Below are 27259 nucleotides of genomic sequence, written 5' to 3' on the forward strand. Positions count from 1 at the left end.
CGTTCTGGAGGCATCTGACTGCTTGCAGGGGCGGGCCAGGCCTACCTGTGCCTCTGCTGAGTCGCACTTGGATCTCAGCTGCTCCGGTTACCAGGCCGGCAGCTTCCCTATGCCACGCCGTTCCCTAAGTGGGGCGCACTGTTGTTGCGTTTTTACCCCTGTTGCTGTGGAAGGAGCATGCTGGATTGAGGGGTGGTTGACTTTTTCATTGACTGATCGGCTGTTGGAAAGTGTGTGCGATTGAAGAACTGTAGTTCCTGCGATGCTTGGAAGGGTTGTTGACTCCGGGCAGCATATGCTGCTACTGATTTTCACTGTGCTTGCCTCAAACAGGCCGAAATGGCAGCTTGGAGAGGACCAAGGGGCGGAAGGGGGCGGAGTACTCAGAGCTTTTGAGTCTGTAGTCCCTGGAAGTCCTTTGCGCTTTTGAGCATTGTTTTGTTCTATGCAAAATGAGCATCGGGAGCCTGCCTGTGACCTCCCTGGGGGTCAGAGAAAGATGACTTGTCTAGAGGCAGGGATATGAGGCCACTTTGTTGTTAGAGTTTGGGAAGAGGTTTTTTGGGGGGGTGGGGTTCAAACTAGTGTTTTAGATCATGACTGCTTCTCTCTGGGATTTCTGGGACCTGGGGAGCCATGGCCAATGTAAAGTGGAGATATGCTCCGTTGTTCTCTGACCGTTAGACCCCAGCCCCAACGAGAACTCTGAGCTAGCTGATAATCACATCAGCCACATAATGGAGTGGAGCTTTGTAGAATTCTGTCATTCCTGTCCAGCTTGACTCTGTCCCATTCCAGAAGGAAGACACCAGATAGAGGGGTGTAGCTGACCTTCATTAGGTTCCTCTAGGGGCAGAGAGGAGGGGTGAGATGATAGGGCCCTTGTGCTTGACACATCCTTTATCTGGGTGTGACCTTTGGCTCTCTGCAGTGTCAGCTCATTAGCAGCTGGCCGATCTAATCTGCAGTGCCTTCTCTTCATGCTCTATGGACAGAAAAGAAGGTGGCAGAAGAATCTCTGCTGGTCTGTATTCTTCACTGTAGAAGCCATAGGACGTTGGGGGACCAAACATCACAGTGCTGGCCTCTGTTGCTACCACTGGTGTGAGGGTGACCTAGGGGCATCACGGGGATGATGTCTCAGGGACGGGCCCTTTTTGGGGGAGAACTTGTGTGACAGGTTGCTAGGTCTAGAGGCAGCATGTGTGAGTTGTTCCTTCCTGTCCTGGAAGAATTCTTCACTGTAGAAGCCATAGGACGTTGGGGGACCAAACATCACAGTGCTGGCCTCTGTTGCTACCACTGGTGTAAGGGTGACCTAGGGGCATCACGGGGATGATGTCTCAGGGACGGGCCCTTGTTGGGGGAGAACTTGTGTGACAGGTGCTAGGTCTAGAGGCAGCATGTGTGAGTTGTTCCTTCCTGTCCTGGAAGAAACTATGTAAGTGGCTCTTAGGGACTGTTCTCTAGGTGAACAGCAGGCCCTGTGCAATGCCTAAGGAGGTCAGAAGGGGGCGTTGGAGTCCCTGAAGCTCCTGGAACTGGAGTTACAGACAGTTGTTAGCTGCCATGTGGGTGCTGGGAATAGAACTCAGGTCTCTAAGAGCAGCCACTGCTCTTAACTACTGTGCCATCTCTCCAGTCACCTATTATTTTTATTTTAGGTGTATGAGTGTATTGCTTGCATGTAGGTAGGTGCACCCATGTCATGTAATGCCCGTGGAGGCCAGAAGAGGACATAAAGATTCCCTGAAACTGGAGTTACAGTTGGTTGTTAGCTGCCTTGTGGGTGCTGGGAATTAAACCAGGGTCCTCTGCAGGAGCAGCCAGTGCTCTTAACATCTGAGCCATCTCTCTAGCCCCTTCTTTCTTTCTCTTTAAAAAATATTTTTATTGCCAGGCATGGTGATGCACGCCTTTAATCCCAGCACTTGGGAGGCAGAGGCAGGCGGATCTCTGTGAGTTCAAGGCCAGCCTGGTCTACATAGTGAGTTCCAGGTCAGCTGGGGCTACAGGGAGACCCTGTCTCAAAAAGACCAAAAAAATTTTTTTTACTGCATTTATTTTGTATGATGGGGTCACACGTGTCATGGCATGCATGTGGAGATCAAAGGATAATTTGAGGGAGTCTGTTCTCTCCTTCTATTGTGTGGTTCTCAAAGATTGAACTCAAGTCATCAGGCTTAGCAGCAAGCATCTTTAACTGCTGAGCCATCTTAGTGGCCCCATGATTGGCTTTTCATTTGTTAAAATTGGGGTGACAGAATTCAGAGCTGAGAGAAAAAACCTCGTAATAGAAAACTGTCACCCCCTGAACTCTCTGTGATAGGTCTCCAGTCTATTCCTTACTACATAGAGGGTAATGACTCTGACATGGCAGGCAGGCAGGTTGGTTTTGAGCCTCCCAGCCCTCCTGCTGTGTGACCCTGCATGAGCCTCTTCCCTTCTTAGAGCTTTGATTTCCTTATTTGTAAAAATAAGAACAAGTCTGGATACCTTGCGAGGTTGTTGTGAAGAATAAATAAGAAAAGAAATTTGAAAGTGCTGCGTCTGTTTTCTCTCAGTCTTAGGGACCTTGTCCTTCCCTGTCTTTGCCCCTTTCCTGCCTGTCTTTCAACATTACTCAGAGCAGCATGTGGCATCAAGGCGATCAGGACTAGGCACTCTGAGGCCTGTGCTTATATAACCTCAAACAGATCTCCTTCCCTCTCCAGTCCTCTGTGTTCTTAGCTGAGTTGGGAGAGACCTGGACTATGCAATTCTCAGGAGCGCTTCTAGCTCTGACTTCCCATTGGCGTGCTGAAAATCTTCACATCTTCCTGAAAAGCAGGAAGGCGGAAGCCAGTGACCCATGGTTTAGTTCTTTCAAAAATATCTGTCTAGGGGCTGGAAAGATGTCTTAGCAGTTAAGAACATTTGCTGCTCTTCTGGTGAACCTGAATTCAGTTCCCAGCACCCATATCAGGTAGCTCACAACTGCCTGTAACTCCAGCTCCAGGGGATGTGAAACCCTCTCTGGCCTCTGCTGGCACCCATACATACACAGCAGGTGTTCAGACAGATGCACACACACATACATGTAAATAAAAATAAAAATAAAACTTGAAAAAATAGTTTTAAAAAATCTACCTGTCCAAGTTACGTATGGTGGCTCACATTTGTAATCCTAGATCTTGGGAGGCTGAGGCAAGAGAATTGCCATGAGTTTGAAGCAAGTCTGGGCTACATAGTGAGTTCCAGGCAAGCCTAGGCTACTATGTGAAGAAAAAAAAAACAAAACAATCTTGCCCCCAGTTGGCACATAGTAGGCAGTCATTAAATCCTTTTTGAAGGAACTGATAAAGGACTTTTACTATGAAGAAGGCCTGACCAACTTCATTGTTCCTTACCTGTGTGTTGTACCTGTGCCTTCTACATCCATTTTATTTTTTTGTCCCAAAATATTGCAGCCAGGTGGGTAGTACACACCTTTAATCCCAGTACTTCGCAGGCAGAGGCAGGCGGATCTCTGTGAGTTCAAGGCCAGCCTGGTCTACATAGTGAGTTCCAGGCCAGCTGGGGCTACATAGTGATACTATGTCTCAAAACAATAGATTATTCCAACACCAGTGGCATTAGTGTAAACTTCAGTAAGATGGCAAAAGCTGTTCCATAGTCCTGCCTCACTGTACACTGAGCTCGGTGTTTGTTCACATTCACACACAGTCTTTTTTGCTTGTAGTCATTTCTTTTAAATAGTTTTTAAATTTTTTATCTTTTTAAGAAGTTGAAAAGAAAGTCGGGCATGGTGGTGCACACCTTTAATCCCAGCACTCGGGAGGCAGAGGCAGGCGGATCTCTGTGAGTTCAAGGCCAGCCTGGTCTACATAGTGAGTTCCAGGTCAGCTGGGGCTACAGGGAGACCCTGTCTCAAAAAGACACACAAAAAAAAAGTTGGAAAGAATAACAGATTATTTTGAACGAGTGAGGGTGATCAGCTGTAAAGTGTCTGTCTTGTCTGAAGCTGCTGGTTCCCAGTCTTTCTCCCTAGAAGCCTCTGCTGTTGCCAGTTCTCTGTTTATTCTGCATTCTTTCTCTTGTAACATTCTATGTGTTCACTTACCCCATGTTGGAAACTGTTCCGACAAAGTGCTACATAAAGTTCCTCTGTGAGGCTTCCGATGATAGTGTCAGCACTGTATTGTGTCTATCCCCCATGTTTGCACATATTGTGTTCACCTCCCCACCCCCATGTTTACTCCGTCCTGCTGCTTAGCAATCGTTGTTTAGAAGATTAATAAGAGATGTCCCTTGTTCTGCTGGGGCTGAACAGAAATGACTTTGGTCCCAGTGAACTATAGGTTAAAGGGCAATCTATGTATCTGGATGCAAGGCAGAGAAGTGAAAGAGGAAGAAGGGAAAGGGGATTTGTTTTCTGATAATTGAGAATTGATTTTCCATTCAGCCTGTGATTCAGTCTAGCCCTACCACTTACTGGCTGGATGACATGGGACAATTTACTCAGTGTCCCTACATCTCAGTTTATGTGTCTGTAAGATGGGTGATGTTAATCAGATATGTCTTGATGTTTGTGCAGAGATGAGATCATGCATGCAAAGCATGCACACTGACAGGTCATGTAGATGCCCAGAACTGGTGTGCTGCTGGGGCTCACAGCCTGCAGCAGGCTGTTCGCTGCCAGTGGAGGCTCTGGGGTGGTTAAGGGTGCCTTTGAGATGCTCACATCTCATTTCAATGTAGAGATACATTCGAGATGCTGAATACAGAGCAGCCTGGTGGGCCCAGCAGTGGGGGGTGAGCAGTGTGGGATCACAGAAGCAAGGAATAATGACTTCTCCTGGGTGGCCTGGGGTGGGGGGTGTCTCAACCTCAGTTTCCCCTCCTTTGTGACCCCTACTCAGTTCTTCTAGGAAAGTGACCCCTTCCTTGTCATCATGTGCACACCCTGATCTGACTTTGCGTTGAGTTATTACACGGGTGGTGCTATGCCTGTGTCTCCTCCTCCCTGCACAGGGAAAGGCCTCCTGCTTGTTGCTGAGGCCCCAGGGCTGCATGATAGACCTCTGTTCAGATGAGTCATGCTTCCAAACGTTGCCTGTGCTTTCTAATAAGTCAGCAGGTCTCTGGTGGACCTAGTCTTTGGACTGTATTCCTTTACTCCCCAGTCCTTGGGTGCTTATTTTGAAATGGGCCTTGGCCATGCCACACACCAGCTGTGGGCCTTGGGTTTGGCCACAACAGTTGTCCTGCAGAGTCTTCAGAATGGGCAGGACAAGAACTATTTCTTCCAGGCGGAGCTGAAGGACAGTCTGAGGATGGGTTGGTCATGCTTGCTGACATGCACCTCTCTGTCCTCTCCTGGCAGTGGCTGAAGCTAGAGAAAAGCGGTTGAGGGGAGCTGACTAGGCAGCTAGTAGATGTTTTAAGATTTATTTATTTTAAATTTATGTGTATGTATATGTGCCTTCATGAGTTTATGTGTACCACCTGCATGAAGGAGCCCATGAAGTCCAGAAGATGGCCTCAGATCCCCTGGCACTGGAGTTATAGGTAGTGGTAAACTGCCATCTGGGTGCTCTGAAAGAACAGTAAGTGCCACCTTTCCAGCCCCAGCATGTAGATTTTAACTATGAATGGTTGGTTGGATTGGCATATGAAGGTGGTGGTCACCCTTCCTTGACTGTCATTGGCACTCCTTGATCTGTCATATCACATGGGGATGTGATGCTTTCTTCAGGTGAGCATTCATTTATCTGCCCTGCTGGCTCTTGCTTTGGGCTACTCCTTACACTGGACCTCAGATGATAGAAAGGGCTCTGTCCCACCCTTTACAAATGAAAGTGACCAAAGGTGATTGACCATCACAGAGGCTCTTGAATGAAGTGACCAAGCAGATTAAGGCTCTCAAGCAGGCAGACCTGGGTTTGCATTCTTGTTCTGCCAGACAACCCTTGTGACAAAGGACAAGTGTCTTACCTGCCTTTTAAATGGATGACAGTATTTCTAACCTGGGGCTGCTGAAGTGTCAGCAACACAGTGCAGCGGGTACTTAGCACAGTGCCTGGTAGGAAGTGCGCTGGGGAGGCCCAAGCAGCACATTTTAGTTGTTTCTTTTGGTTCTAGCATAGTGTTAGTGGTGCTAGTCAGATGGCCAGCATTTCTGAGAAGCCAACTGGAAGTCATAGAGCACCGAAGGCATCCCAAGGATGCTCCTCCCAGGCCTGTGAGCTGGTCTACAAGTTTATTTCCTCCTCTTGCCCCAGCTCTTCTTAAAGGAGGAGTTCAGACCCAGTGCCATTGTGACCAAGCACCCTGTTTGCCTGAACACTTTCCTGAGCTTTCCCCAGGGGAGGCATGAGGTGGGCTTGTCTCAGGTGCACTTACTGATGAGAACAGAGACCATGAAGACCCAGGGCCCACATCCCTCCACTGTTCTGCAGAACTTCTGAGTCTACTTATGGGACTCCTGAGAATCAGAAAGGCTGACAGAGACTGCGCTGCTCATGAGCCCATGTAGCCTTGAGGAAGTTCCCACACCTCTGTTTCCTCATCAGTGTATCTGCTGTGGTAGTGCCTTCCTCTGCATGACCCTCATGGGGCTTCCGAGAAATGACACAGAACAGCACTTAGCAGAAGGCTTATACATCATACACAGTGATACATGTGAACTAGGACAAGGCTCTTTTCACCAGGGTCCCTGGCTGGGTACCAATGATGGTACATGAGAGTTGTGTGAGTTGTTGCGTAAGGAATGTGCTGAAGTTCAGGTGAGCTGGTGGGCAAAACTGATCCTGCATTGGCTTGGCAGATACAGGTCTTGATTCCAGGAGGACAGAGGGTCCTGGAGAGGGAGAGATGCATTCGCCCAAGGGCTGAGTCTCTCCAGGAAGAGGGGACTGACCCCTGAGCCCTTCCTGGTTCATTGTTGTAACTCCAGTAACAGGCCTTTTATATGTAGCATATTTTCTCTCTTTAGAATTTAAATACTTTTATTATAAAGTTTGAGTTTAAAGTTTAGACAATTACTTGAGTTGTCAGAAGAAAATGTAAATGCTTCACCTTGACAGTCATCGGTTTCTGAAAAGTGTCTTATTTGAGAAGAAAGGAAGAATGATGACCAGCTTTAGGTCCATGTTTATTGAATGCAGTAATTCCCACCCACTCTTGTATAAGTCTGATAAGTAGGGCAAGGGAGATCTTTTAGTACATTTCTGAATTAAATATTTATAGAAAACAAGTTAATAAATGCAGAGGAACGTGTTTGCCTCTTTGTGGTAATAAAAATCTGTGGAATTAGTAACTTTCACTGTTTTAAAGCATTTCCTTCTTTGTGTCCTCTCTTTGTGTTTTCTCTTCCCCCGCCTTCTTCCCCCCCCAACAGGGTTTCATGTAGCTCAGGCTGGCCTTGAACTTGTTAAGTAGCTAAGGAGGCTCTCCTGCCTCTACCTCCCAAGTGCTGGGATTTCAGGCATGTACCACCATGCCTGATCTAGGTCTTTCTTCCCAGGCACCACCATATCTCTGACTCTTTCATTCCAGGAGCATTTGTAAACTGCCCCTCTCTAGGCTTCCACAGTGTTCCATTCTGTGGTGGCATGTAGTGGTACTGTGCCACCACTGACAACTTCTTGTGACTCTTCCACTTTGTGGGTAAGGACACTAGCCCAGGATAGCCAGAACTGTCTGAGAACATCACCATCTTTGCGGAAAACCTTCAATGGCATTCTCTCTCTCAGAAGGAAGACCAAGTCATTAGCCCGGCCTGCAAGGTATAACAATGTGCTCTTTGAGTGGCTGTTATATGCGTCTATGTCCCCTGGTTACAGGGTCCACAGTGCCATTGGATCAAGGGCTGTGACTGCTCACCAGTGGGTATCTGGTGCTTAGTAAATGTGTGAGGAGTCAACAGATAAAATGGACCAGGAATCCATAAAATGAGGTCATCGGACCAGAGGCCCCCTCCTTCAGATAATATCTCTGCACTTTACAGCCTTCAAATGTCTCAACACCTGTGATTTCTGCCAAGTATTGATTGGACAGGGTTGGCAGGTCCAGCAGGGACCTGTGTGATGTGCATTAAAGAAAATGGAAGCTCAGGAGGTTAATTGCCAAGGTGTGGCTATGAGAGAATTGGGGCTCTCTTGCCTCTCCCAGTGCCCCTTCTCACCCTGCAGACACCCCAAGGTGTGGGTCTGATCCATGCTTTGGAGTCACGGGCAAGACAGGAAAGGGGGATGTGTTAGAAATAAAGCACCTGTGATAGTTTTGGTTTGTTTTATATATTTTAATTTCCTGATCGTTGGATTTGGGGAGTTGGGTTCAACGTGGAATGTTAGGACCAGTGAATCCCAACCTTTCCAGCAAACAGTGATATGTATAGTGACCATTCATGTCTGTGCTTGTTGGTTGATGACTAGAGTTAGAATTTGGGTTCTTGGGGAAGGTTTTGGTTGGACGTTTTTTAAAAAAACATTTAATTTATTGTTTTTATTTTATACGTATGCGTATATTGCCTGCATGCGTATAAGTGCGCCTGTGTCGTGCAGTGCCCACATAGGGTAGAAGAAGGCATTGGATCCCCTGGAATTGGAGTTAGGTACAGTTGTTAGTTACCATGTGGGTGCTGGGAATTGAACCTGTGTCTTCTGCAAGAACAGCCAATGCTCTTAACCACTGAGCCATCTCTCCAGCCTCTGGTTGGAAGGTTTCTGCTGATTGGTATGTAGCCTCCTTGCTGACTTCAGATGGCCCTGACTTAGCCGTCTTACTCTTGCAACTTATCTTTGGACATGTGAGCACAGGGCAGCCTTGGTGCTCCTCATTGTGGAGGGTGGAGAACCTCAGGCCCACGCTTCCTCCTTTCCAGGTGAGGCTTTTGCTGGCTTTCATACTCCGGTGTACTGATTGCTCACCTGTGGCTTGAGCGCAGCCATTTGGATATAGCAGTCTTTCAACAGCTGCTGGCAGGTCACGCACCAGGGCTAACACACCGTATCTGAGGTTAAGCATTTATCTCAGATGACAGCCTCTGCGTCAGGGCGGTTTGTGGAGTTGCCAGTGTGACTGCACAGGGGCAGGATGAGGCCCCACCTGGGTCTGAGGCTCTGCTGTTTAGCCTGGTGAGGTGGCTAGCTGAGAAAAAAATGTGCCTCTGGTCTCTGAGTTCCCTCAAGATTCTGGGCATGGGTGTGAGTGGGTTCCTTAGATCTGGGAGGGTCTTGGAACCTAGTTTTATCAACACACCCAATAGTATTCCTGGAACAGGGAGGAACAGCTTATTGTGTTGGAAAAATCTCCAGATACCGAGGAGAATGTCCAGGCTTTGCTCCGAGATGCCTGCCTTCCAGGTGATCAGTGCCTTCCTGGTGTGTGAGCATCCTTTCCTCAATAAGAAAGCCTGGCACTGGACCCCTGAGAGTACCTTGTGAGGACTCAGGAGAGAGGAAGAGCCTGGGGATGTAAGACACCACACCAGCAGCAGAAGGCAGTGTCGCTCCTCCTCCCCCTGTGCTGCCAGACCCACTTGCCTGCCCATCTGTCCATCCACCTGCCCATCCAGTCCTTGGTGGTGCTGGCAAATGCCAGTACCATGCTGGGTGTGGTGCCATAGCAGTGGAAACCAGCTGGGCTCTCACTATTTTTTGCTATATAGTCTAGTAGAAAATTTAAAAAACTAGCACAAAATCAATAATAAATCAGTGTGTAAAATATTAACTACAGCTGGGTGCAGTGGCATATGCCTGTAATCCCAGCATTTGGGAGGTGGAAAGAAGAGGATTAGGAATTCAGAGACATCCTTGGTTACATAGTGAGTTCAGGTCCAGCCTGGGCTACATGAGATGCCATCTCAAAAAACAAATTAAAGCAAAACAAAATTAACTAAAGCTCTGTGAACAGCTAGAAAAGAGGAGTGCAAAGTGGCCAGAGGGCCTGATGCAGTGGTTTTACTGACTAGGTAAGCCAGAAGGAGGTCCTTTAGGCTGCCGCCCTGCAGGATAAGCTAGAATGAGCCAGGTGCAGAGGTGGCAGCCACACCTGCCATGGTTCTAGGTAGGAAGAGGGCCTGGTGACTATAAGAGGTAGCAGATGTGCCCTAGTGAGCACAGAAGAGAGGTAGTGAGGTCAGCGCTGTTCCCAGGATTCAGCATTGCTTTCTTGAACTGCACTAAGGATCCCTGCCACGTCTGCCTTCACAGTAGACACTTCTTTTCCAGTACTTGCCTGCTGTCCGCTAAGCAGCATCTCTTTCTGAGCCATTGCCTCGCTGGCTTCCAGGATAGCAGTTGGCCTCATTTCTCCTACCTGGAAGATTGGCTGCCTCCTTGCTTCTTGAGGGAATGGGAAGGCACCTTGACCTCATTAGTGGTTTTTAATCATTAAGTACAAGTCTACTGAGCTGGTAACTGGGCCTGACACTGTGTCGCTGCCTTGGGGAGCCCACAGACTTGACAAATAGGAAACAATGAGGATAGCACAGTGTCTGGTGAGGCTGGGCAGTGGAGACGGAAGCTCACGTGTTCACATGAGACCCAGGTTGTACAGAAAGGCTCCCTTTTCTGGGTGCAGGGCTTGGGCAGGAGGTGCACTGGGTGGTAGCACAGAAGCCAGGGAGAGCTGGTGTGTTGCTGGACCAGTGTGTGCGCTGGAGTGTGAGGTTAGTGAGAAGGTGGGAGGAGAGCAGGCAGGAGAGGTGCTGCTGAAAGGGGCTTCAGGTCCGTCCACAGAGGCCCAGCCGGCAGTGTGCACAGATTTAGACATTGTCCTGGATTCGGAGGAGAACCCATTGTCCTGGAATTGGTTCAAGACTACTGGTCCTGATGGCAGTGTGGTGAGAAGGACGCTGGAGATCAGGAGATGAGTAGGGGCTGTTACTGGAGTTCAGGGGGTCAGATAATAGTTCCTCACCCTGGCCATGGGGTGGGGAGTGGCTGTTGTACAGAAACTGAGGTGGTAGACCTTCACCATGGTGATGTAGTAGGGAAGGAAGGTGACATCAGAGTTTCTTGCTGACATGAGATGGTGGGTCTAGTGTCTGAGAAATGGAATGCGAATGTATTGGTTGGGGAGGAGGAAGGAAGGTAGTGAAGTGGGGTTGACCATTTTGAGTCTGGGGAACTTGGGACAGCTAGGTGGAAGTGCACTGTGACTGATATGCTCACTTGGCACCCAGAATGTTCTGGGCTGGTATACCTCACCTGGATCATGAGCATCTGCCATTGCCAGAGAGAGGGAAGCTGGTACATTGTATTAGTCACTTTTCTGTTGCTGTGATAGAAACACTGACCCAAGCAGTTTATAGAAGGAGCAGTTTATTTGAGCGTGTGGTTCCAGGGAAATTACAGTCCATTGTGGCAGGAAGGCATGGTGGCCAGAAGTGGCTGGAGCAGGAACAGCAGAAGCTAAGCTCTCACATCATCACACAGGCATAGGAAGCAAGAGGGCAACTGGAGATCTGGAAAGGCTTAAGAACTCTCTAAGCCCACCCCTAGTGACGTGCTTCTTCCAGGATAGCCACATCTTCTAAAACCTCCCAAAACAGTGCCATCATCTGGGGACAAAATGTCCAAATACTTGGAGCCTGTGGGGGACATTTTCATTCAAACCATCACATACACCTCACCTGGATCATGGGCATCTGCCATTGTCAGAGAGAGGGAAGCTGGTATACCTCACCTGGATTGTGGGCATCTTCTATTGCCAGAGAGAGGGAAGTAGCCCTCTGCATGGGCGGTTCTGATGCTCCCTTGTTTGCATAAACATATGGCCCCTGGGGTCTATTTAGGAGGTGATGGGATTGTTGGAGGATTGTGTGGTGAGCACACCATCCCGGGAATGCCATTGCACAATGCAAGGGTAAGGGTAAGGGCAAGGTGGGGAGAAGGCAGCCAGGAAGACAGACCATGGTGTAGGCACCAGCCTCCACTCCTCTCAGGGTCTCTCCTCTGTTCCTCAGCTAGGCTGTCTGGTGTTCAGCAGGATCAGAGCCTGTCTCTCTCATGTCCGTCAGGTAGACCCTGATTCTCTCCGGAGAAGCTGCTGCCCTGAGCAGAAGACTCAGAAAGGCTCTCTGCTGCAGCCAGGCTCTCAGAAAACCTCAAGCCATTCACCAGAGCCTTCTGTTGCTGCCCCTGTGCACCGAATCTCTGGTTCCTGAGAAGAAAGGCTATCCCCCCACCTGCCCAAGATTCTGGGGTTCAGGATGGACCTGCAGCCCCAGGGGAGGCATGTATGCCTAAGTCCTAGGAGAGGCTGCTGATCAGAACTGTTGGAGGAGGACCTGGGGAGGTGAGAAAGAAGTTCAAATTGGATTAGTGGCCTGGGGGGAGGGAGCCCTGTGACTTGGGGTACTCCGTTCTGAGTTTGGGAAGCAGAGAGAAGCCACTCATCAGTGTAGTCACAGAGTTAGAGTACATGAGGTCTACCCAGATTCCTGGTGAAGCTGAGAGAGTCCTGAATAGCGTAACTGAAAGTCTACCCTCAATAAGCTCAAGAGCCTGACCGAAAGAGCTTACAGAACCAGTGACGAGCTGGTGGGAATCTGATCTGTGACTAGGAACCCCGAGAGCCTGGCAGGGTAGCAGGGCACTGACCCTTGTGCTGAAAGCCGCAGTCGTGGAGCAGGATGCAGCTGCGTGAGGGACATGGCTGTCTTAAATACCAGAGCAGACCACCCTGGTGAGGCCTTTTGCTTCTCTGGAAAGGAAAGGAAAAGTGCCAGTGTTGGTTGAGCTGAGAAACCCAAATGCTTGGGCTAAGAGAAGGAAACAGCTGGGTGGACAGTGAGGGCAGAGATGGGAGCACGTGTAGCAGAATATGACATGAAAGGCCTTTCACCACTTGTGGAACAGGGTATGAGGGTACTTCAGTTTATTTTTATTTTATTTCATTTTATTAATTCTTAAAAATTATTATATGTGCACATTATGGTGTGTGTGTGTGAGAGAGAGACAGAGAGACAGAGACAGAGAGACAGAGACAGAGACGGAGAGACACAGAGAGAGAGAGAGAGAGAGAGCACACAAATGGCAGCCAGAGGACAACTTTTGGGAGTCTGTTTTCTCCTTCCTCCTTCCACTGTGGAATCCAGGGATTGAACTCAGGCCATCAGAGTTGTACAGCAAGTACTTTTACCAGATGAGCCATCTCACCAACCTTTGTTTTATTGTTTTTTATGGTCTCAATATGTAGCCCTGGCCAGCCTGGAACTTGTGATTGGCCCTCCTACCTCTGCAGCCCAAGTGCTGGAATTATAAGCTGTACTACCAGCCCCGTTTTCTCCTTTTCTAGGAGAATCACTGTAAGGATTCAGTGGAACGCTGTATAGGTAAGATGCTTAGCCAAAGTATCTGTCCCAGGACAATCCTCTGATGATACTCCCATCACCTGAATACTTTTACAGATGTCTCCACTGGATTAAACCAGCCAGTGAGGCACAGGTATGAAATAAAGATCATCGCCACCATCATGCTCAGCTGTTCAACATGAACATGTGGGAGGGAAAACCAGGTCCACTGGCAGGAGACAGGCATGCAGAGAGCTTGAGCACTGTCGGGGAGTGTAGGGGTCCATGTTGATCAGTGCAGGCAGAGTCACAGAAGACATGACCCAGGAACCTTAATGGTGGACCTACGCTGCTCATGGAGAAGAGGGGAAGACACTCCAGTTCACACCTGGGCGATGAAGACAAGATGCTTCAGGACCTCCTGTGCCTCCCTGGTTACCTGAGTTAGCAGGCATGGTAGTGGGTGGCGTTAGGGATTGCTTACCTAATGTTTGTTTGTCTTTTGACTGCAAAGCCTCATTTTTATAATTATGTTTGCTACAGAAGCCTCTCACCCAATGGGTAGTGACTGAATAGGCTGAAGTCAGTCAATCAGTCAATCATCAACCAATCAATCAATCAGTCTGTCACTGGCTCTTCCCTGAGAGTTTAAATGGAAAAACAGTGACAGTATTATATCTCTAAATGTTGGCAAAGCTGTAGGGTGACTCTAATGAGGCATTTTATAAAGCATAATAAAATGGTGATGTTCATTTGGAAAAATGAGTTGATTAGAACGTTAAAATTTCTTCCCTTAAGTGCTAGGAACTCAGGACTTTGTGCTTGCTAGGCAAGCATTATACCAGTGACCTAAATTACCAAACCCAAAATGTTAATTTTTTAAAGCAATGAAATTGCACTCATTCTTCCAGATTCCTGTTCATTTCAACAATAAATATTTGAGTTGCTTGATAGATATAAAAACTATGCTAGACTTTATTGAAGGAGCATGAAAATGACCTGCATCAGTGAGGGAGGGAGGGAGGGAGGGAGGAAAAAAGGAAGGAGAGTCTTGTTTCGGTTCATAGTTTGATGCAGTCCATCATGTTGGACCCTCATAGTGGCAGGAGCCTGAGGTGGCTACTTACATTGTGTCTGCCATCAGGGAGTAGAATGAGGTGAACGCTGATTCATATGCTTTCTGCTTTCTCCCTTTTTATTTAGCCCCAGCTCCCAGCCCATGGGATGGCGTCTCCCACATTCAGGGTGGGTCTTTCCTCTTCAGTTAAACCTCTCTGGAAATGTCCTGATCGATGCCCCTTTGGGTGTGACTCTAAATCCAGTCACGTCTAAAGCAGAGATTAACTGTCACGTGACTGTGTCTACTATGATCCATTTTCTCATTTACCTGTTGTCCTTCTTTAGGTTGGGCTACAAGTGACAGTAAACTCAAAATGACATAAGATAGAAGTTTCTTCTCCATGTGTGAGAAGTCAGAAAGCAATCACCTCAGAGTAGGTAGAGTCTGCATGGTAAGAGAGCCAGGCTCCTTCTAAGTCTGAGGCCACTTCATGGCCCAAGACAACTGCTGAGGTTCTAGCCTTTTGATCTGCACTCCAACTTTATAAATTGAGGTCAACCTGGGCTACAGTGTGAGACCCTGTTTCAAAACAAGTGAGCAAGCAAATAATTGACAGGTCAAAAGGTAGAAAAACTAACACAGGTGCTTCTGCAGACCATGTACTAAAATTAGAACAGCACAGAGAAGATTAGCATGGCCCCTGAGCAAGGATGACATGCAAATTCATGAAGTGGTCCATATTTTTATTACAGAGTCCCACAGCTGGTCAAACGCAGAGAATAAGTGTCTGTGAGATGCCCAGCCCAACGTGACACATCTGCAATATGTCTTCTACACCTAAAACTCAAGGAATATAGCAGAACATGGACCAGAGGGAATATTGATGTATCTCTCAACTCTCACCAGCGAAGCTTCCTTATACAACCGATGGTGATTAACACAGAAAGTCACATCTGGCCAAAATACAGAGACTAAGAGTCTGCAGAGTGTATGTTTCTGGATAGGACTCCTATTGACCTCTGCCACCCAGGGCTCAGGGACCATTGCAGAAGAGGGGGTGGAGAGGCTGTAAGAGCCATAGATAGTGGATGACCACAAGGAAGCATAGTTTTCCAGGCAGCTGAAAGCTTGTTCATATGAACTTACAACAGCAATGACAGCATGCACAAAACCCATGCAGACTCAAATCAGAATAAGCCCCAACTTAGCTGAGAACTTTTGGCAACTGCTGGGTGAGGGAGAGTTGGTCTCTTTTGAGACAGGGTCTCCCTGTAGCCCCAGCTGTCCTGGAACTCACTATGTAGACCAGGTTGGCCTTGAACTCACAGAGATCTGCCTGCTTCTGCCTCCCAAGTGCTGGGATTACCTGTAGCCCCAGCTGTCCTGGAACTCACTATGTAGACCAGGTTGGCCTTGAACTCACAGAGATCTGCCTGCTTCTGCCTCCCAAGTGCTGGGATTAAAGGTTTTCACTGCTGCTTCTTGTGCACTGTTAGTTCTTGGGGTGTGTGTGTCTCCCTGCCTTCTTCTGTGTATCTGACTCAAAGTTGGATTGACAGACCATTTTACTCCGTCTTTTCTGTCACAGCGGTGTAGGGGGAGCAGCACAGTACACAGCACTTCAGTGTTCCTCTTGTTTGGGTGTTTGAGTGGCAACAACAGCACCCCTGGAACAGCACCCTGGATCTGGGTGTGGGCTCTGGCTCTGACCCACCTCAGGCCTTTGAGTTTTTGAGGCACTGTCACTGTTGCCATCTCTAAAGGGACTGTCTTGCTTGCCCGGTGAGCCCCTGTTCACTAGAACTGCTAACAGTAGGGAAAAATGATAGCAAGACTGAGGAGCCACCAGAATTTCTGTACCCTGTAGGCCAGAGTGTAAGCTGGGTTAGCCACTGTGGAAAGCCACCACATGAACCAAAGCTAGACAAGCCCCCTGTGACCCAGCAGTTCTGCTGCCTGGTACCATCCCAGCTGAGTCCCACACAGAACGCACATGGCTGTGTCTTCTGTTGACAGCAGCTGCAACTCTTAAGGAAGCATTCATAGATGGCGAGACACGTGTGGTGACTCCATGATGGAGTACCAAATCAAGGGACCCATGAACACCAACCAGTGGGAAGATCTGGATGAACTGCAAGGTTCACTCCAACCCAGATGCCTGTGTTCTTGCTGCAGTGCCCATTTATGTAGATTGAAAACTGGCAGAATGAATCCCTGCCGTGAAAAGTCAGAGCCCTGGGTGACCTGAGAGGTGGGTTTTGATGAAAGGGTACAGTGGGCATATGTGGGGCTGGTGATGGTCCCCCTCTTATGTGCTGGTTGTAAGGGTGAGAGTTCCCTGAGATCCACCCTCAGTATTGTGCACACTTCTCAGTGTGTTGGCTGTCTATGAACAAGTGTACATAAACACTAGGAAAAAGGGAGTGTGGTGGTCCAACTGCCTAAGAAATGAATAACTTTTAACATGCTCATCTAATGTTTCTTTTCAACCTTCTATTGTATTTACAGTTCATATAGGTGTTAGTTACCTTAGAGTGTATATTTAAGTCACAAATAAATTTACACTTCAGAAGTTTTTTTTTTTTTTTTTTTTTTTTAAATAAACTGGTGGTAGTGGAAGGTTAAAAAGTGAGCTGAGGCTAGGGGTTGGAACGAAGGGGGCACCCTCTATGGACGCCTGGCTGAGGCTAGTGGCCGCTGGTAAGTGAGTTCACAGGGGTTTCCATAGTGTTCCATGATGTGGGCTTACCTTGGTGTGCTAGCATGCGTGACTGTGGGATGGGGTGGGTCCTGGGGAGCTGGGAAGGGACTGGGAGCTGAGGAGGGTATGGGGGAGCTGGGGAGGGTGTGGGGGAACTGGGGAGCGTGTAGGGGAGCTGGGTAGGGGCTGGGAGCTGGGGAGGGTATGGGGATCTGGGGAGGGTGTGGGGATCTAGGGAGGGGCTCGGAGCTGTGCTTCTGAGTCTCTTGGATCCTGGGACCCAGGGGCAGGACAGAGAGGACTGGAGAAGAGGAAGTTTGGAGAAAGGTGGAGGTGGGGGATGCTGGCAGATGTCAGAGAGATCAGCTGAGGCCCCCAAGGAGACTGAAGAGGCCAAGGAGCTGGGAGAGAGGAGGAATGCCAACGTGCCAGTGGGAGAGAGCAGTTTCAGAGCAGCAGCTGAGAGTGTCAGAACTGCTCTGAGGTAGGAGAACCTTAGGCCACCAGCCTTAGTCACAAAGAGGTTCTGAGGACATGGGGTCCATTGCCACTTCAGTGGTCATGTGGGGGTTGCTGGGAAAGTGAGGCTCCTGGGAGAGGAGGCTGGACCCCAAGGATTGTGCTGCTCTGCCATTGTAAAGACAGAAGGATGGGAAGGAGAGAGTGAGGTAGAGGAGAAGAGCTGGCTGAGACCCAGGAATGGACCCTAGGCCCTGGGTGGCCCTGGGTCTCAGGAGGAAGTCAGGGCTGAGGGAGACAGGTCAGAAGTCATGAAGCTGCCCACTTGGTGTGGGCAGGGGTGGAGTGGGGTGTCCTGTGTGGAAAGAGGAGCACTTTGGAGCCATTCACAGGTGCCTTTGCATCAGGCACCAGACACACTCTGTCCCTTCTCAGCCCTTCCTCTGCTCTCTGCAGACAGCCACACACTCCAGGGCTGCACACACACACACACACACACACACGGCAGGAGCTGTGTGCAGACACACAACTCTCTCTGTCTGTCTCTCTGTCTGTCTCTGTCTCTCTGTCTCTCTGTCTCTGTCTCAGCTGTGTGCAGACACACAACTCTCTCTGTCTCTCTGTCTGTCTCTGTCTCTCTGTCTCTCTCTCTCTCTGTCTCTCTCTCTCTCTCTCTGTCTCTCTCTCTGTCTCTCTGTCTCTCTCCCCTCTCGAGGGTGGAAGCAGTGTGTGCTGCCCTTGCACCCCAGAGCTCCTTTCTTGCTGGGTCATGCCGGTGGAATCTGATCTGGTTTGGCCTTCCAGATAAATTTCCCAGTCTTTCTTTGTGGCTCATTCCTCATGTTAACCCTGCATCCAAACTGTGATAGGAAAAGAGAATAGTGACCATGAGATCAAGTCCTGTGATTTTAGGACAGGCTTTGCCACCTGATAGGCTAATGGTAATATCAGATACCGATCTGTGGGAAAAGCAATTGACATTTCAAAGAACGGGTTAAAATCAGATCTCATAGCACTATTGATTTGACCTGGCTGGGCTTAGAAAAACAAGTCATGGCCATGGGGAGCATCAGCATAAATTGAACTGTTCTCCCCACTGTTTGTAGCAACACTCTGGAAACAGACTTGATGGGTGGCATGGCCTGCAGGTCAGGAGCTGTGAGGCCCTGCAGGTGTTCCCGATGTCCTCTTGAGCAGGTGCACCCTGGTGTAGGTGAGCCAACAAGACTGTAGTTAGCAAAACCAAATGAGGCCTGGTGGGCTGAGGGACTCAGAATGGTCTGAGGGGCATCAGGCATCCTTAGTGAGAGTGTGTGCAGCGGGACTGGAGGCTTGTAATGGATGAAGTTCCCTCAGAGGTCATTGTGGTAAAGGCTTGGCTCCCAGGGTGACGCTGCTGGGAGGTGGTGGAGGCCTAGCAGGAGGTCCTTAGGTCCAATGCCCCCCCTCCTTAGAGGGGATTGTGCAACCCTAAGTCTTTTCCTCCTTCTCTCTGGCTCTGCTTCCTGGCTCGTGAGGAGAGCAGTTTGTCCTGTCATGATGGTCCCTCCATGACATTCTGACCTCATTTGATCTAGACTGGAACCTTCAGAAGCATGAACCAAAATATCTTCTCTTCATAAGTTGTCACCTCAAGTATTCTGTTATGGCGATAGAGTAGTAACTAACACAGGCCTCCTTCTTCCGGGATTAACTGTGGGGCTTCCTCCAACTTCTTACATCAAGGCTTTCCCCCTAGTCTGTCTCTTATGGTGCATACTCGGGGTCACCCTGACATGCTGTCAACCTTTTGTTCCTGTTGATAACTGACTTCTGATACTTGGTTACTTGGACAGTCTTCTCTCTCCAGTCAGGTGGCTGCACTGACCCACTATGGACGACTGCACTCTCTCTGGGCGCAGGGTGTGCTCACTCCCTGCGGGTCCGCAGACTGCTCTGGGGAGCGGCGGCAGATCCGGCAGACTTCTCTGGGAAGCTGCTCTGGGAAGCTGCGGGTGACAGCTGGTGGCTGTTGCAACTTCTCTGGTGCTGGGAGCTTATTCTGCTACTGGAGCATTGTCCAGCCGGAATCCCGTCTCTATTTCACCCTTGTACCCTTCCTCAGGATGTGAGGCTCCTGGCCACTGAGCCACGCAGGGAACGAGTACGGAGACCGCGAAAGCTGGTGTCCGTGGGTCGGTAACGGAAGGTGCTGCCCTCTGGGGGATCAGGTTGCCGGTACACAAGACTCAAGGCTCGGCTTAGTCTGTGCTTACAGCTTTATTCTCTCTGGGACCCAATCTCTGGGACCCAGTCTCTGACCCAAAATCCCAATATTAAGAGAAGGCTAAGATATTTTATACCATGGGGGTAGTGGTAAAAGCTTTAGCCGATAGGTACTTTTAGGATGTCCCATTTACATGTGGCGGTGAGCACCTGCCAGGCTGCCAGACTGTCTGAAAATCACACAGGAAAGGCTGACAGTTTCCAGAGCCGGAGGCCATGTTTCTGTGATGGCTGCTTCAAAAGATGAGTCAGGAAGATGCTGGGAAGGCACCCTGCTGAAAAAGGAATCTCTGCATTTGAAGCCAAGCCCATGGGCTATCCAGACATGAAGAGACTACTACTTTACACAACAAGGGTCCCCAACATCTCCTCCTCTTTGATTTAAATACCCACAGAGCCCATTTTCCCTGTCCGGGTCAGTTCCCTTCCCTACCTTCTGGTGTCCTTGCTGCAGTCCCTTGGCTAGAGAGGGCCAGCTCAGCTCAGTATGAGTGATAGGTGGCCCTGGGGTGATGGGGTAGAGGGATATGAGGATGAGTAGATGTGACTGTTATCTTCAAGGGACTGTGTAGTGTGCTGGTCATCTTCTCTCCCTTGCCCATTTTCCCTGTCCGGGTCAGTTCCCTTCCCTACCTTCTGGTGTCCTTGCTGCAGTCCCTTGGCTAGAGAGGGCCAGCTCAGCTCAGTATGAGTGATAGGTGGCCCTGGGGTGATGGGGTAGAGGGATATGAGGATGAGTAGATGTGACTGTTATCTTCAAGGGACTGTGTAGTGTGCTGGTCATCTTCTCTCCCTTCCCTCCCACCGTTGGCCATATTTGTGCCTGAGATTCTGCCCACAGCTCACTTTCTCTCTTTTTAAAATTTATTTTACTTATTTTTATGTGTACGAGTGTATTGCCTGCATGTGTGTTAGTGCACCTGTGTCACACAATGCCTGTGGAGGTCAGAAGAGGACGTCAGATTCCCCTGGAACTGGAGTTATGGATGGTATTAGCCACCATGTGGATGCTGGGACTCAAACCTGGGTCTTATGCAAGAACAGCCAGTGCTCTTAACCTCAGAGCCATCTCTCCAGCTCCTCTCTTTTCTTTAAACCTTCCTGATGCCCGTTGAACCTCCTCTTGTGGCCCTGGCTACACTGCATTGTGCCATGCTTTTTCTTTTTACCTTTTAATCTCCTCTGCCTTATCTTCTTGGCGAGACCCTAAGCTCCCTAAAGACAGGGTTATGTCCTGCCCAGTATCTCACTTGCAGCAGGTGCTTAGTAAATTTCACTACACTGAGACCAGCAGGGTCTCTGTTCTGGCTCCCAGCATCCATCCCTTTGTGCCCAAGGCCTTGAGCTAACAGAAGATTGTGGAAGAATCAGAGTGTTTTCCTGAAGAAGCCTCAAGATTCCATTCCAGTAGGAGCAGATACCAAAGTTAAAAGCTGAGACCTAACAGTATTTTCCAGGTTCTTCTAGTAACCCCAGGCCTGTCAACTTCTCCTAAGGGGCAGAAAAGGAGAAGCTTCTGATATGTGCTTAACTATGCCGTAGGTAATTATGCAGCACCTAAGAGAAGCAGGTTTCCTCAAATACACCTACCATGTGGGGTTGGCTCCTGAAGGAGGATGCTGGAAAGGGCTGTGGTTTAATGGGGGTGGCAGTGGCATAAAGGGAGTGGACTCAGCTGAGGAAGTTCTTGGAAGCCACACAGCAGGGGTTTGACCCTAGGGCAGCCTGGCTCTGGGCATGGATTCCCCTCTGCTCTTGAGAGGCACTGCAGCTACCCACTTGCCTTCATCTTGGAAGGGGCTGCCCAGGCCTGCCAATTGCAGGGCATCAGGGCTGATTGTGCCTTGTCCCTAGGAAGGTCACAGGCTTCCAGCTCTTACCTGGGCCCACCGGAACAAGAGCTGGTAAGTTGGAGGGTTTGGGCTTGCTGTTGCGGTGTTAAAGCTCAGATAGCCTGTTGTAAACAGGAGAGGACGGTCTGCACCCAGCTGTAAGCAAAATGACAGCACATGGGTAATGCTGTTGCAGAGAGGGAGGGAAGGAAGCCAAGCTTCCCTGGGAGTAGCACTCTCTCCAAGGATGAAGGGAGAGGCGCAGAGGAACTTTACAGAAGGTGCTGGAATGTTTCTGGAACTAAAGGACATGACTTTTAAGGCTAAAAAAATTTTTTTTTTTTTTTTTTTTTTGGTCTTTTTGAAACAAGGGTCTCCCTGTAGCTCCAGCTGTCCTGGAACTCACTATGTAAACCAGGCTGGCCTTGAACTCACAGAGATCCACCTGTCTCTGCCTCCCGAGTGCTAGGATTAAAGGCGTGCGCCACCATGCCCGGCTTAATCAAGATTTTTATCTCTAGGAAAGAAGAGTCATTGAGTATTTTCCACTCAGGGCTATATTGCCCAGCTGACATGGAGCTTGCTCTACAACCTAGACTGACCTCCAACTTGAGACCCTTCTGTTTCAGCCTCCTCAGATGGGAGATTTTATTGCTGTAATTTGAAACCATTACTCTTAAGAAGGGAGGAGTTCAATGGAATTGACAGATTTTAATTTTTTTTTTTTAGACAAAGTCTTATTGAACTTACTATGTAGACCCAACTGGCCTTGAACTCACAGAGATCCACCTGCCTCTGCCTCCTGAGTGCTGGGATTAAAGGTGTACACCACCACGCCTGGCGAGGTTAAATTTTAAGTCAGTGGAAGAACTGAATGTTGTGGTCAGAGATCTGAGGAGGAAATATTGCACCACCCAGAGCAGTAAGAAGAAATGGAAATAATAAACAAACTCCTCATCCAGGAGTGACATGTGACTGGTGGGGCTCCCTGAACGAAGGGAAGCAGTACCTACCCCATGGAAGAGAACTTCACTGAGTTGCAGAGGTTCCTAAACTCCAAGAAGGAGGAGAAAAAACTCAAAATCTTCATAGGGAAAAAGAGAGACTTCTGCACAGGAAAGAGAAGCAGGCTCTCCAGGGAGCTGCATCTGCAGGCTGTGGATGCAAGGCCACGCCATCCAGTCAGCCAAGAGGTGGCCCAGTTGTCCTTGCAGAAGAAAATCATGTCAGCAGAGAGAGGGACACCAAGCATTTCAATGAGACATACCTGAAGCCAATGCCCAGTGAAGTGCTTTAGGCAGAGCGTGGTAGGGAAGAACGGATGCAGAGACGGGAACGCAAGTTCAGTCTCCACAGATAGCATGGCTGTGAGATAGAAGTTGTTTGTTAAACTGTTAAGAGTTTAAAAACACACAGGAGGCCTACTGTAAAGGAGATCATAATAGTTTGAAAATAAAGGTCGTAAAGTACCCCCAGGAAGCTCAAGAATTTGAAAGGGTGAGGGATGAAAGAGTGAGGGAATGGGTGGTCTACTTTTAGCACCCTAAACCCGGACATACAGATGTAGTTATTTGCTGTGGTACAGAAAGAGGGCTTAAAGGTTCAACTGTGCCTGTTGGGATTGGAAGCGGTGTTCTTTAAGCCTAGGTTGGGCTGCACATGATGGGTGTTCCCTGTGTGACAATGGCTACATAGAGAAGTAGAGGTGGGGTTGGGGATGTGGCTCAGTGGGAGAGTGCATGCATTATACCCTGGATCCAGTCTTCAGTACTCCTCTTCCCCCCAAAAGGTGGGCAGTCTAGGATTGGTCTGGAGGGCTAGAGATGTGGTGGACCCAAGATCCTTACATCCTGCCACTTTCCCTTCCATAGTGCATTGTCTGCTTGAGCTCCAGGCATCACATTTGTACTCCATCATCCAGAGGGAGAAAGGAGTTTGCGTTCTTCTCCTCTGAAATCTCTCAGTTCTTACACAGCATTCAGGAACGTATCTCATGGAGTAGAAATTAACCATCCTGAGCTATAGTGGAAGCTAGGTGTGTTTAAAGGTAGGAGTTTTCTTGTTAAACAAGAGGAGAAGGAACTTAAATTCAGAAGAGAGTCACTAGAAGAACACAAACTAGAATACCAAGTGTCTGTGTTACCTTTCTAATAACAGAGAAATTACAGAGATCCAGGAGAGTGGCACTTCTTATGGGCTGGTAGTTCAATGAATTGTTCCAACTTCTGGGAACATAATCTGAAAGTGTCTACTAAATATGAAAGTCCCTGACTAAATCCAGCAGCTCAGCCTCGCACTTCAGTGGTTCTCACAGAACCAGCTCAGATGCACACAGGGCTCCACTCGAAGCCACTCTCTGCTCCAGGTTTCTGGCAGCCGAGAGCAGTGTGATGGCATCAGAGGAGAGCCGCTGTCTACACTGCAGCGGGGAGTCCAGGACCGAGCACTGGGCTGCTGTCCCATTGCAGAAGGGCGTTTGTGGAAAGTGCTGCAAACTGGTGGCCCCTGGAGCAGAGGATACTCACTCAGCACCCGGCCCTGTACTGAGTGCTCTGTGTTCCTCACATCTTACGACACATGTAGGCAGTAGGCACTGTAGATCACCCTTTGTGTTTTATTTTCCTCCCTTCTCTGACAGGGTCTTAGTGTATATATCCCTAGAGCTCATTATATAGCCTAGGTTGGCCTGGAACTCATGGCAATCATCCTACCTCAGCTCCCACGTGCTGAGATTATAGGCAAATGTTCCCATGTGGGATTACAAACCTGACTAGGTCACCTTTTCTCACAGAATGGATTTGAAACATCAAGTACCTAAACAACTAGCGAGTGGTTACCTGACTGATAGATGCTGGGCCCATGGAGGGACCAGGGCTGCAAAGTCTGGGCATGGTCAGCTCTGCTGCCATCAGGGAGCCTGCCTGTTTCACTGTTCTTGTGGATGCTCTGTGTGGCCCACCCCAGGCTTTACGGAGTTACACACGAACAGTTCTCAGTAGTGTGTACACTGTAGGCCTCTCTGCCTGTTGCCTCTACAGCTTTGCGCTGATAGCAACTGTCTGGTGGACAGCAGGCACCTGGGTTACAGCTCCATGAACCCGCCTCAGTCACATATTCATGATGCTAGCAGAACAGCCAGAAACAAGTGTGCCAGCACCTATAACACTTACTGGGGCCAGAGTGGAGGGCCCTGGAGTGGTGACTTTTACTTGTTCACTCTATTGTGTTTGACTGACGCCAAGTCTTAATTTAAAGAGAATTTTAAAAATTAAGGCACATTCTAGGTAAATAACTACACCTTCTCTGTCATTTGCTGCTTTGGGGATTGTGTTTATAAACATTGCTGGTTAAACAGAGGATGCAATATGAAGGTTGGGTCATCAGCTGTGTTCCCATCTGCCCCTCCTGTTCCTAGGCATCCCATTGTTCCTGCATCCCATTTGAACCCAGTTCTGTGGGTCCCTCCATTCCCAGCATAGAACATGCCCCTCAAGCTCTGTGATTCTCTGTGGCTTGGAACCTCAGCCCTCCCTCAGGGCCAGCTGCCCTCAGCGACCTTGTCTGTTGAAGCTTGCCTGGGAGGATCCTCCCTTGGGAAGACCTCTGCCCTGGTGTTTGCTAGTGGGTGGGATGCAAGGATGGTGTGATCTTCAGATGGATGCAGGATTGCTGTCAGAACCCACTGGCTGGATGTGTTTATGGTCCATCTGCTGGTAGCCTGGACAGGGATCTGGGCTAGAGGGCTAAGGGAATTCCTGGGTGGCAGCATCCATCTGTGTCCCACTGAGCTCACCCTGAGCACAGTGTAGCTGTCTTCTTTTCCTCTCCCCAGGCATCAGCTCCAGGCTCTGCAGGGTACTGATAGCTGCTGGAGCACCTTGCTTCTCCTAGGTTTGGTATCATCCGGACACCTTGATGGCAGCAGAACCAAGTGTCTGGGGGGCCATGAGTGCCTTTAAGCATTATGGTCTCTCTCTCTGACCTTTCCTTCTTTCTGTTGCAGGCTGAGGGAGTAGTTCATTCACTTTTCCTGAGCCCACAGCCAAGCATGATGGTGCTGGGGAGAGAATAATCCTGGGCTGAGCTCTGTAGCCAGCTCTTACCCATGAAGGTGGCTTTGGTAAAGGAGCTTGATGCACATGAAGCTCCGAGACAAGTGCCGAGCTGTTATTAGTTGGTTCCCACAATGGCCACATGAGAATAGTGTGGTCTGATCCCACCTCACAGAGGGAAAATGGAGCTCAGGGGCAGCTGACTCAGTATTCAAACCCAGGACTGCGGGACTCCTGAGCCTTGTCCCTCTGAGGGTTCTGAGATAGAGTGACTCTGATGGGACAGAGCTCCTGGCTGGCTGAGCAGCAAGAAGCAACTGCTCAAAAGAGTGGCAGGTGCTGCAGGGGGCCAAGGAGAGGCACTCAGAGCTAAGGTCTAGGGATCAAGGAGAGGTGACCATATTCCAGGTAGTGACTCGGAGTGATCAGTGTATTTCTGACACCCACAGGACATGCCTCAGTGGCTGCTGGGCTGTTCAGGAGGCACTGGTGAAGGCACTGGTGCAGCTCGGTGCAGAAGCTCATGACTAGCTGTTGAGGGTGGGGAAGTAGATGGCTGCCCATCAGAGCTAGTCTTCTGGTCTCACTCAGGCACTACCACTGAGGCCAACCCCACCTTCCAGCCACCTGAGGCCTGGCACTCCTTTATGAATCTAACAGACTTAAATGCAAACAGCTGGGGTTGTTCTGTGCTGCCCAGACTTCCTCTCACTCCACTTCTGTCCTGTGATAAGTAACCAAGTTGTTGTCAGATGGCATGACAATAGAATTAATTTTTTAAAAGGAATGAACATTATACACCTGTGATTTAAAACTCAAGCCAGATAAATAAATTACACCCTGCCCTGATATCCCGACCCCATGCTGCCCCTGCTCCTGCAGACATGGTTTTATACAGTTGTACATCATGACGACCCTGACCTCTTGCCTCCTTGGCACTGTTGGGAAATGAGATTGGTCATTTGAGCAGTTGGCCACAAGGTGGCACCAAAGTACTGGGCTGAGACCCAGCCTCCAGTCTGGAGGGCTGCTATCCTTGAGAGGGTGGCTACTTTTCTCCCCTAGGTGCTGTGCTTCTCAAATAGGTTGTTTTTCAGGGCTGGAGAGATGGCTCAGTGGCTAAGAGCACTGACTGCTCTTGCAGAGGACCAGGGTTTGATTCCCAGCACCCACATGGCAGCTACGAACTGTCCTTAACTCCAGTTCCAGAAGAATCTGAAGCCTTCTCCTGACCTCCACGGCATTGCACGACACGGGTGCACTCACATACATGCATGTTGTTTTTCAGGGCTGGAGAGATGGCTCAGCGGCTAAGAGCACTGACTGCTCTTGCAGAGGACCAGGGTTTGATTCCCAGCACCCACATGGCAGCTACGAACTGTCCTTAACTCCAGTTCCAGAAGAATCTGAAGCCTTCTCCTGACCTCCACGGCATTGCACGACACGGGTGCACTCACATACATGCAGGTGATACACTCATACACAGAAAATAAAATAACAAAATATTTTTTAAAAAAATAGGAGCTGTGGGCTGGAGGGATAGCGCAGCCGTTAAAGGCTAAGGCTAACAACCAAAACGTAAAAAATAGGAGCTGGTGAGATGGTTCA

General features: G+C 49.1%; 1 protein-coding gene and 1 non-coding gene across 8 annotated transcripts in view; both read left to right on the forward strand.

Moving 5' to 3' along the window:
- Ralgps1 (Ral GEF with PH domain and SH3 binding motif 1) overlaps nucleotides 1-27259 on the forward strand; it is a 269430-nt gene that overhangs the window by 660 nt on the left and 241511 nt on the right. The gene's annotated exons all lie outside the window — the stretch shown is intronic.
- On the forward strand, nucleotides 14984-15087 carry LOC115069039. The gene has a single exon (XR_003848381.1). It is a non-coding gene; the product is annotated as a U6 spliceosomal RNA (small nuclear RNA).

The sequence above is a fragment of the Nannospalax galili genome, unplaced genomic scaffold, assembly GCF_000622305.1.
Source record: "Nannospalax galili isolate Female #2095 unplaced genomic scaffold, S.galili_v1.0 scaffold290, whole genome shotgun sequence".
In the NCBI taxonomy this organism is placed as follows: domain Eukaryota; kingdom Metazoa; phylum Chordata; class Mammalia; order Rodentia; family Spalacidae; genus Nannospalax; species Nannospalax galili.